The following is a 9,181-nucleotide window of genomic DNA, read 5'->3' on the forward strand; positions in this document are numbered from 1 at the left end:
TAATTATTATTAATTGTTATTACCCACTCCTGTCCCTCTAGATATGTCCTTTTTTCCCTTTTAATTTCCAAATGAACTGGGCAACCTGTCTGTTCCCACTGGCTTTTTGCTGTCTCCATCCAGGTTGTCTTCTCAGACTTCTGAAAGCATCACATAAAATCTTCCCCAGCCAGGAACTTTCTCCATGTAATCTCAACCTAAGTCCCTTAAGTTTGCCCAGTTATTCTGTTTCCTTTGTGCTCTCCCTCTGCCTTTCCTGATTTTTCTTCTTTTCAGCAGTGTCCTCCCCAGTGCCACTCCAGCTATACATGGACCTTTCCCACTCTGGCCTTCTCCCTGGCTCACCACCACTGCCACGAGCCAGAGCTCCTGGGGGGAAATACTCAGCCTCAGCCAGGGTGAACTAAAGACATTCTTTTACTAAATATTTAAAGAATGCAATGAGGACAAAAGCTGAGGGGAGAATTTACCACCAGATTTGATGAATTCATTCAGTTGAAAACATGGGGAGGAAAACTGAGACAAGGCATTGTCTGGTCCATGTGCAAGGCAGGGCATGGGGCAATATCAAGCATGAGCTACACCTCCCACCCTCCTCTCTGGGAGGGAAATGGGTCCTGTCTGCCCCACAGAATGGCTGGGGAAATGGGCAGAAATTCTGGCAGTCAGTTTTCTGACTCTGTAGCTCTTTAAATCACTGTTTTTTAAGTAACTGTTTTGCAGGTGAGGCACATATGTTGTATATTTTAAGCACAAATGGTTTCAGTTCTTCTGTCCTGGATGTATTGAAACCTTTGTGTGATACCATCTCATTGGAGCTGTGAATCTCTCACTCTAGAAATCAGGCAGATGAAATCATGTATCCATAACCAAAGAAAAAATAATCCAAACTGTGGTGGTCAAACACAAAGTTTCAAATCCGGGTTTTGTCACACATAATACTCTTGGTGGAAAAGGGAACTCAGGTCTGGAAAACCTGACAGGTGAACAAATATATCAGCTTGGCCTTTTGACACAAGGCCTCAATTGAACAGCTAGGCTGTGAAACAACAGGACTGTCCAGCCTGCCCCACAGAGCATGTCAAGGCTGTCCCAAAACAGGAGCCTCTGTGGGAAGCTGGCCAGGAAGGAGGACAGGGGCATGCAGGGAGCTGGGGATGGTGCTGCCTGCTTTGGGCCAGGCTGATGTGGGGCTTGGCTGGGGGATGCTGCCCTGGCACATCAGCCGGGCTGACAGGCACTGTGTGGAGCAGCCTTCCCCTCCTGCTTTTTCAGTGCCCTGGGACTCTGCCATGTTTGTGCAGGTGGCAGCGAGGGCAGTCCCAGAGAACAAGGTTTGCCTTGGCTTACTTTCCTACATCCGACTCCACAAATCTGTGTCAACAGGTCGAGCTCTCCTCATGTGCTTTGTTCACTGATGCAATGCTGCATCACGAGGCCATGGGAGCATGTGGTATGTATTTGTGCAGGAAAAGTTCCCCTGGTTGGGGACAAGACAGGGACTCAACAAGAGACAGGGATTCTCCCTAAAACATCTTAATGGAACTGGCAAATGCAGCAGTGAAACACAAGAGAAATACCCACAAATATCAGCATTCCTTATGTTATGTCATGTCCTGAAATTATGTCAGGGGGAAGTTTAGGTTAGATATTAGGAAAAGGTTCTTTACCCAGAGGGTGGTTGGGCTCTGGAACAGGTTTCCCAGGGAATTGGTCACAGCACCAAGCCTGACAAAGTTCAAGAAGCATTTAGACAAACAGCACATGGTGTGAATTTTGGGGTTGTCCAGGAGCTGGACTTGATGTTCCTTGTGGATATCTTCCAACTCCGAATACTCTATGATTCTGTGGTTGTCATTGCAGGGCCTGAGCTGGTCTTACTGACCTGGCGGTCAGCAATCCTTCCCAGCTCTCCTGTCATGCCCCACCTCCCCTTTCCTTGCCTTCAGTAGAGTTATGGTGCATTACAGCACTGGCAATCTGGCCCCTATCTTTATGGAACAGTCTTGTACTAACCTGACATACTCATGGCACCATGGGAACCTCACTCTCCAGGTGCAGAAGTGAAAGAAGCAGAGATAGCTTCCATTTATTGCTTCCTACCTGTCCCCTTTTACTGCCAATGTGAGGGTCAGCAGGGCCCTGGTTGGTGTCATGAGGGCATGGGAGCAGGCAGGGGAGCAGTGGGGCCACAAGGATCTATCTTCCACACTCTGAAGATGGTTTTCTAAGGGTTGATCTGCACACAATTGCATCAGCTTTCTGCAGGGTGAGATTTCTAATCAGATACCCAAAGCCAGCAGCTGTCTCAGTTCACATCAGGCCTGTTCTGGTTAAAGGGCTGTCTGTCAGGAGCAGCACTCAGCTACCTGAACTAGCTTCCTTTAAACTGAAATAGGACCACACATCAATTTTTAATTAACTGTATCATCTGAATGAGTGGGCACATCCAAAAGCTTTTTGTGGACTAGAGAGCTGCATAGGGCATGCTGAATTCAGCCTACTAAATGTTTAAATAATTTCCAGGCAGAATCTTGGACACTATTCCTCAAGGTAACACAGTAAGTAGCAGCAGCACAGCCCTGGGTTAGAAGGCAGCTTTCTCAGACTAATTTCTTCCCTGTGCCTTAGAAACAAAGGCTCCTGTCTAAAAGCTGTCCTCCCCTTGTTCCTGAGCCTTGTTTGAGGACATGCATATTAGTTCCACCTTCCTTAAACACTGCCTTCGTGTCTTTAGAGAACACAGGAAGCCTGTTTTGTTTGTGGGTTTCTTCTCTGGCTGGGCTGCTTTTGCATTGCAGCTGGTTTATCTTTGGCAGATAGCAACGTGTTCTTGGCAGCACATTTTCACCTTGAGCTCACGGGGTGAAGCCACACTGTTTTGCACACCTGTGGTGGAGAACTAAGAAAGTTTTGCTTGTTCGTGTCACTGCTGAGATGTAAAAACCAGTTTCACAGCAGTGAACTATTAGTGCATTTTAGAGGTTCTGGCTCCCAAGGCATGGATGTTGGAGGGTGGGTGTGCATGTGTGTGCATGAGCAAGGCTTGTGCTGCCTTGCATGGACTTTAGCACTGAGCAGCTGGCAATGGGACATGCTTCACCATTACAATCACAAGTAAAGTTGTTTTGGTGTGCCCAAGTTGAGTTTCCAACCTGCTTATCTGCCCTGTTCACTGTCACCTCCCACAACACTTGGTAGGTGGAAGTTGTGGTGATAAAGCTTGCCAAGACATGGCTGCACCAAGACATTTACAGGGACTGGTGTCAGTGTTCCCCACAGTGCCCTTGCCACAATCTGCAGCATCTCTGGAAAGAAGAGAGACCTTAAACGGTGTGCTTAATAGCAGAGTGAGAAGAAAGAACACCGAGACCAACAGCATGAGCAGCCCAGGTCTGTCCTGATGCTAATGGGGATCAGTATCATCCCAGCTGAGCTATTCCCGTGCCTGATTCCAATTGGGAAAGGTTAACTCAGGCAGGCAGGATGGATATGCTCGATATTAGTCTTTCAAGATATCAGCAGGCTGATGTCCCTGTGACTGCATGTTCACATGCATGAGTTACATGCATGTGAATTACAATACAACATGAGTTACATGGTCCTCTGCTTTTCTCTTCCTGCAGAGGCAGGTGCTGATTCATGACCTGCTGCTGTAGTTCAGCCACCAGCACATCTCTTCCCAAACCCCTTCCGTGGGGTCAGATCTTAAAACCAGCAGTGAGTCTGGTTGAATTGAAAACTACTTGAGCACTAAGGTAAGTTAAATACCTGTTTAAAACAGCAGCAGATGTGAGCAGTGTGAGAAAGCACTGGGCTCTGCCAGCCTGGTGAAAGGAGAAAAAAAAACAAAAGTAAGAAACCCATCAGAAATATTGTTTGAGTATGTTCCTTCCAGGAGCTGCTCCATCTCTCTGCACTTGGGGCATGTTCACATCATAGTAAGGAATGGCATAAGCTCACTTTCATTAATCACTTCTTGTCAGCCAGGCAAAGTGGGAAGTAAATTCTGTTTGCTGAAAGCACCACGCAGGTGGTCTAAGAGAGTGGATGTTGGCTCAGCAGGAGCAGGGAGGTGTGAGCATGGAGCTGGGGTGGGTCAGCTGGCACCCTAACTAGAGCCACTGTGGTGTCTTGATTGCTTGTGATTGTGTGAAGGAGCCTGAAGATGCAGACAGGATAAAGCAGAGTGATGCTTATGAGGGTTTTGAAGCTCACATTTGCTCTTATTTGGTCCTGGAGGCTTTCAGCAAAGACCACCCACTGAAACAAAGAATTACTTTCGTGAACTGGAAGGGACTGAGTCATGTATTCAACCTCTTTCAATGCCCTTCTGTGATCTTGTGGAGCCTTTGAATTCTTCTTTACCTACAAAAGGTTTACTACAGTGCAAAATGAGTTCCCAGAGCAGAAAGATGCTCCTTTTCCAAGGGGATATGGGTTGCTGAGGCTTCAGGTAATGCTTCAAGGTGAGTTGTCATACGTTGCTAAAATAATCTTTTCCCACCACTTTCCTTGTGTCAGCATTTCTAGAGCCCCAGTGCGTTGTGGCTGCTGTTGTTATGTAAGGATTTATGAATGGCTGCAAAGTTCAAAGGCATATTGGCAACCCCAAGTCCCAAAAAGCCAGGAGTCAGCCCAAGCCCAGCCCCATTTCCCAAGACAAAGTTGTTTGCTGACTATTTCTTTTCTTAACTTTTTTTTATTAGCCCACAAACTTTAGAATCTCTTAATTCACCTCCTAGGTCTCTTTAGCTTTTAGCTTGCACTAGTTTCATGGTTTCAAATCTTTCATCCACAAAACCTTGAGGGCTAGGGCCATACTTTGTTTATAAATTAAAGGTAAAATTCCCTTGTTTCAAGGAACTGGGATTTTAGGATATAATACCCAAAGCATAAAAATTGTGATAAAATCACAGGAGTTTTCAGTAGTTCACAGTCTCTTCTGTTTGGAAGAGGAGGTAGACTGCAGTGAGCTGCAGGCATCCCTAGCTACTGTCATTTTAGTGAGTCAAATAAATATAATATTGTGGTTAAACATGAGCTCTGCAGGCCTAACTAAAGAAGATAACCTCATCTTTTTCTATCTGCAGTGCTTCACAAAAGCACTGCCTTTGTAATCCTCTGGATTAATGTTTGCACTCAAGCACTCTGCCCCAGAAGCCTCTGCATCCCTGGCAGAGTGCATTTAAAAAGATAAAGGCTCTCTGGGATGCAAAGGAGGCTGGTGCCAGCCAGGCATCTCCTGGGACACGTGGCTGCAGCTGCTTCCAAACCAGGAGCATTTCAACCCAAGTAATCCTCCTTTCTTCCCTCTCATTGCTCTTGACTTCTGCTTTAATTTCAGTGTCGTGCTGCCTTTCACGTAGCCCCCCTCAGCCTGAATCAGATCCCTATCGTCTGTGTTGTCAACACAGCTGTTTAAATCCCTTCTCCCAAATACCCCTGCTTTCCAGAAAGCTTCTGCCTGCAAGGTCCAGGCGCTGCTCTGAGTTTGCAGCTTTCTGTCAGGTCCTGGGCTGAGCTCAGATTCCTGTTTGGACCAGCATGAGGTAAAAACAGAAACAAACCCAGGAAAACACTGCACTTGAGCAAAGCCTGATGCTCCCTGGCTGCCTGCTGGAGGCTGCTGCAGCCTGAGACTGGCAATGCAGAACGAAGAGAATGATTAACATTATTAAAAATGCTTTGCAATTATGCAGCACCTTTTCATCTGAAGATTTCAAAGCTTCGTAACACTCACACAAAGTTTCTTATTATCCCTGGCGTTTAGCAGAGTCAGGAAATGCAGGAAAGCAGCTAAGTGACTTGCCTTAGGTCATGCAGTAAGTCGGCGTCAGAGATGGGAACTCAGCCCCGAAGTGCTGACTCTGTGGCTCATGCCCCAGCAGAAGACACACCCCACCTCCTCCTGCAGAGAGAGTGCCAGGCTGGCTCCTTGGGGTGGGCAGAGATGGGGGAAGCACTCAGCCCCCCTGCAGCATCAGCACAGCCTGGACAGTGCCCTGGAGACACCTGGCTGGGAGCAGCACCCACCGTTCCCAAGCTCTGCTCCGTTCCCAAGCTCTGCTCCGTTCCCAAGCTCTGCTCCGTTCCCCAGGAGCCCTGTGCACATGGCTGAGGGGCTCTCGTGGGATCTCATGTGCCTGAGGCTGCAGTCCAGCTTGCCTTGGCATAGTGTGGGGTGGGTGAGTGCAGCCAGTGACCTGGAGGGTCTGGAGGGCAAGGTGTGATGCTCCTGGGCTAAACATGGCCACTGCAGCCCCATCTCCAGAACGATCCCTCCAGCCCACTGGCCATACACACATGACACACATGACTTCCTCACCAGGGGACAACTCAACCTCAACACCCTGGGAACACTACTGAGGACCAGAGGTGATTTTCCCTGTATCAGCACTGCAGCCAGGCTGCTGCTCTCTCACTAGCTCTGGCTAGAGTGCAGGTGCAGCAGCACTGGCTCTCTCCAAAGCAGGTGGTGCAGCCTGCCAAGAAGCCTGGATATACATTCAGACACCTGCCAGGAGATCAGGAGATGTTATACTTTTTGGCCAGCTCAAGCGGGCTGGGCTGTGGGAGGCTCTGGGTGACAAACCATTGTGCCTTGCAGCAACAGAGCTGAAAATGTCAAGTCCTTGTATGCTGACACTTCTCTGGCTTCATTCCAGTGGTAGGACTTAGGGACAGTGTCCTGTTTTCTGGGAGGAAAGTCAGAAGGAGGAAGAGAAGAGATGGTGAAAAAAGCAGATGTGAAATGGAGTGAAGAAAAGCATGTAGACACTTAGACCTCAAAGGTCAGGAAAAGACCTTGGCTGTGTCTCTTGGCCCCAGTGAGGTAAAACATCTTGTTAGTGTTTACCACAAAGGTGACTGGCACAGTTTTTTTGTAAGATTAATAATAATAAAAAAAATATCTAAAAAGGCCAACTACTTCTGTTCCACCACTGAGCTACTCTAGAACTATAATGAAAATCCACTTTGGTCAATTTTTTTCTTGGAGACTTGAGATGCTGCAAGTTTTTTAGTCATAAACAGTATCCTGTTCAAAATATTATATCCCATTTATGAAAGCAGGTGTGACTGATACAGCTTCAGAGTTCCAAGGGGCATATTTAAGTAAGTAACAGAAACTAATCCATATAGCCAGCTTTCCTTAGGAGTTTGGGGATTTGGATGTCTAAATTTCACTGCAATGAGACTCCAGGATAGTTAACTTCACTGGAGATAAAACCCAGGCAAGGGGAAAAGCTTGGAGACAGATGCTGCAGTTGAATGAATTTATACCTCAGAAATGCTACTTAGATTGAACAGTCATTACGAGGAATCATTTTAAAAAGCAGAGGAACCGATTTGGTATAAAAGCTATGTATCAAAAGGGAGTTAGAGTTTTGTCTTTTAAAGGATATTAATAAAAAATGGGGAAAAGTTTTTTCTCATTGCATATGGCTGAAGAAAACAGGAGGAAGAAGAAATTATAGGGGATAGAGGTTAATATGCATTGGGTATGTGCAAAACCTGAGCTCATACTTTGCTTTAACTTTTTCTGAGGATGTTAATCATGTGGCTGCAGATGTGAGGGATAATAGGATGGGGGTATGGAAATGTTTGTGGCCAGGATAGAAGCAAATCTCATGGCAGCTTCCTGCGCTGAAGGCAGAGGAACGGGCTAATCCACATGCCAGAGCTCTGGAAGAACTGGCCTGATGTCTTTAACAGGTCCCTCAGTCAGGGACAGGAGCACAGCAAACCTGTACAGAAGAAGTGAACTGATTTGGGCAAGAAGAGGCATGAAGGTTTCAGCTGAACAGCAAAAGGACAGATTCAGAAAAAAACGGTAAAGGAAAGGCTAGCAAAAGAGAGGGTGATAAACGGCATGAGATGAAATGGGTTTGTCAAACCTGTTTATCTTTGTTGGGTAAGGCAAGCTGCAAGCCATTTGCTTAGTGAAGGAAATGGAGTGAATCTCCCCTCTCTGGGCTTAATTGCACATTTCATACAATGACACATGGAAAGTTCTTAAGAAAAGGGAGAGGTGATTTTGCTCAAGGTATAAACCCCTTAAAGACCTTGGTGTAAAAGCAGCAGGGCTGTCAGGCTGGAGGGCAGTTACCAGGGGAGTGTTAAGCATCACTCTGCAGATCTGGAAAAGTGCTTTTGTAAATGAACTTGGCACTAATGTTACTGGAGAACTGGTGAATTTGCTGATGACAGAAAATATGAAGCAACCTCAGGGGAAAGGAGGCTTGAAATATTAGACAAAGAAAGGTAGATCGCAGAAAGTGGTGGTCATAGGCACAAATTACCAAAGCCTTTCCTACAAGCTCCCTGGCAGCTCACACTTGATCACCAGGTAACTGACTTGTCAGCAGTGGAAATAGGAAGTGAGAAATGCAGTCCGGGAAGGCAGCAGGAGAGGTGCAGCCCAGGCCGCACTGAAGGCTGGGGTGAGCTTGAGGAGAGGTTATCTCACTTCATTTTGCAAAGCAAATACTGTGAGCGTGAGGCTTTCTCTGTATAAATACTCTCAGGAAGGGAAGAGAGCAGAGCTGAAGGTGCTAAGGACCAGTGCTGGTACAGAATAAATGATCAAAAGAAGGCATCAGACATTTTGATCAGAAGATCGTTACCAACCATTTGACAATGTGGTTCTGGAATGTCCTCCCCACTGCAGCCATGCACGCAAAATATTGAATCGCTTTGAGGATGGAACTTGGAAGGATATCCACGATAAGGATTATATCACATGGTGCCTTTGATAGAAGACCTGATAGCACAAAAGTTCCTGCCAGTCCTAAGCACAAAGGTAAATGTTCTGTAACCCTCTGTCCATACAAATATAGAGCATGTGATTATATACACACAAAAAGCAGGCACATGATTTATTAATCCCAGGACCTCAGCTTGTCAAATAATAATTACAAGGTAATAACACACCTTGTTTTAATAAATGGCTCCCTAAGATTTTCTCCCACAGTAAACCAGTAAAAAGTGACAATTATTCTGAGGCAGAGGTGGCATTTTGTGTTTCTGCTTGTGAGCTTTTAAATGAACTCACCGTCTGGAACTCTTAAATCAGGTACTCCCATTTTTCTGCACATTTCACAAGTTCAGCCCTTTCCAGTAAAGCGTCTTTTCAGATGCGTGATTGCCCTTTGTTAAGGCAAGAATGAACAGATGACAA

This window comes from Pseudopodoces humilis, chromosome 9 (genome assembly GCF_049639895.1).
Source record: "Pseudopodoces humilis isolate 2021_Gansu_Grassland_sample_001 chromosome 9, ASM4963989v1, whole genome shotgun sequence".
Taxonomy (NCBI): domain Eukaryota; kingdom Metazoa; phylum Chordata; class Aves; order Passeriformes; family Paridae; genus Pseudopodoces; species Pseudopodoces humilis.